Raw genomic sequence first — 2,783 nt, 5'->3', positions numbered from 1 at the left:
GACAACACGCGCCACTACATCAACAGACGGCTCATGCTGATCGCCATCCAGGGCATACCACACTGCAATCCAGCTCTTATAGGGAGACGACACGTAGCTGAGTGCACAACATTTGGACCGCATGGTTCGCCGTTGTTGGCGCAGTCGTTGTACGGTCACATGTACCACGATGTATCATTCAGTACATGAGGACCAATGTGCAGTACAGTGTGTGATTTGGACGTACAACATCAGCGGACAGTTGACACAGGCCGTACCACAGCGTAGGCTAAGTGCTTCGCACATGCGAATGCCAATGAACAACTGCAAATGCCAATGAACAACTGCAAAGGGCATTGAGCATGTACGTCCTGCTGCCATCCACATTACAGTGTATAGCTGCAAGGTGTTTAACATGAAGCGATACACTGGGGACCGGGCAGTGCGAGTAGCAAACTATATTGCGGGGGTTGCAGTTAGGCAACACTACACTAATTTAACGCGTCGTATGACAATTACAGAGCAGGTTAAGGCCCAACGTGTGTTGGGTTAAGGCCCAACGTGTGTTGGGTTAAGGCCCAACGTGTGTTGGGTTAAGGCCCAACGTGTGTTGGGTTAAGGCCCAACGTGTGTTGGGTTAAGGCCCAACGTGTGTTGGGTTAAGGCCCAACGTGTGTTGGGTTAAGGCCCAACGTGTGTTGGGTTAAGGCCCAACGTGTGTTGGGTTAAGGCCCAACGTGTGTTGGGTTAAGGCCCAACGTGTGTTGGGTTAAGGCCCAACGTGTGTTGGGTTAAGGCCCAACGTGTGTTGGGTTAAGGCCCAACGTGTGTTGGGTTAAGGCCCAACGTGTGTTGGGTTAAGGCCCAACGTGTGTTGGGTTAAGGCCCAACGTGTGTTGGGTTACGTTAAGGGGCAATGTGGGTTACGTTAAGGGGCAATGTGGGTTACGTTAAGGGGCAATGTGGGTTACGTTACGGCGCAATATAGGTTACGTTACGGCGCAATATAGGTTACGTTAAGGCGCAATATCGGTTACGTTAAGGCGCAATACAGGTTACGTTAAGGCGCAATACAGGTTACGTTAAGGCGCAATACAGGTTACGTTAAGGCGCAATACAGGTTACGTTAAGGCGCAATACAGGTTACGTTAAGGCGCAATACAGGTTACGTTAAGGCGCAATGCAGGTTACGTTAAGGCGCAATGCAGGTTACGTTAAGGCGCAATGCAGGTTACGTTAAGGCGCAATACAGGTTACGTTAAGGCGCAATACAGGTTACGTTAAGGCGCAATACAGGTTACGTTAAGGCGCAATACAGGTTACGTTAAGGCGCAATACAGGTTACGTTAAGGCGCAATACAGGTTACGTTAAGGCGCAATACAGGTTACGTTAAGGCGCAATACAGGTTACGTTAAGGCGCAATACAGGTTACGTTAAGGCGCAATACAGGTTACGTTAAGGCGCAATACAGGTTACGTTAAGGCGCAATACAGGTTACGTTAAGGCGCAATACAGGTTACGTTAAGGCGCAATACAGGTTACGTTAAGGCGCAATACAGGTTACGTTAAGGCGCAATACAGGTTACGTTAAGGCGCAATACAGGTTACGTTAAGGCGCAATACAGGTTACGTTAAGGCGCAATACAGGTTACGTTAAGGCGCAATACAGGTTAGGTTAAGGCGCAATACAGGTTAGGTTAAGGCGCAATACAGGTTAGGTTAAGGTACGACATAGGTTAGGTTAAGGTACGACATAGGTTAGGTTAAGGTACGACATAGGTTAGGTTAAGGTACGACATAGGTTAGGTTAAGGTACGACATAGGTTAGGTTAAGGTACGACATAGGTTAGGTTAAGGTACGACATAGGTTAGGTTAAGGTACGACATAGGTTAGGTTAAGGTACGACATAGGTTAGGTTAAGGTACGACATAGGTTAGGTTAAGGTACGACATAGGTTAGGTTAAGGTACGACATAGGTTAGGTTAAGGTACGACATAGGTTAGGTTAAGGTACGACATAGGTTAGGTTAAGGTACGACATAGGTTAGGTTAAGGTACGACATAGGTTAGGTTAAGGTACGACATAGGTTAGGTTAAGGTACGACATAGGTTAGGTTAAGGTACGACATAGGTTAGGTTAAGGTACGACATAGGTTAGGTTAAGGTACGACATAGGTTAGGTTAAGGTACGACATAGGTTAGGTTAAGGTACGACATAGGTTAGGTTAAGGTACGACATAGGTTAGGTTAAGGTACGACATAGGTTAGGTTAAGGTACGACATAGGTTAGGTTAAGGTACGACATAGGTTAGGTTAAGGTACGACATAGGTTAGGTTAAGGTACGACATAGGTTAGGTTAAGGTACGACATAGGTTAGGTTAAGGTACGACATAGGTTAGGTTAAGGTACGACATAGGTTAGGTTAAGGTACGACATAGGTTAGGTTAAGGTACGACATAGGTTAGGTTACGGTACGACATAGGTTAGGTTACGGTACGACATAGGTTAGGTTACGGTACGACATAGGTTAGGTTACGGTACGACATAGGTTAGGTTACGGTACGACATAGGTTAGGTTACGGTACGACATAGGTTAGGTTACGGTACGACATAGGTTAGGTTACGGTACGATATAGGTTAGGTTACGGTACGATATAGGTTAGGTTAAGGTACACATTGTTGTAAGGAAAGGTTTAATGGGGGGCGGGGCGGGGCGGCCGGTTTGTTGATTGTGATTATAGTAAGTGGATGCCTGCGGCATCATCTGATTTGCCACGTCAGGATGCACCTTTGGCTCATGAC

The sequence above is a fragment of the Schistocerca americana genome, unplaced genomic scaffold (assembly GCF_021461395.2).
Source record: "Schistocerca americana isolate TAMUIC-IGC-003095 unplaced genomic scaffold, iqSchAmer2.1 HiC_scaffold_170, whole genome shotgun sequence".
In the NCBI taxonomy this organism is placed as follows: Eukaryota; Metazoa; Arthropoda; class Insecta; order Orthoptera; family Acrididae; genus Schistocerca; species Schistocerca americana.
Note: the sequence above shows the minus strand (reverse complement) of the source record.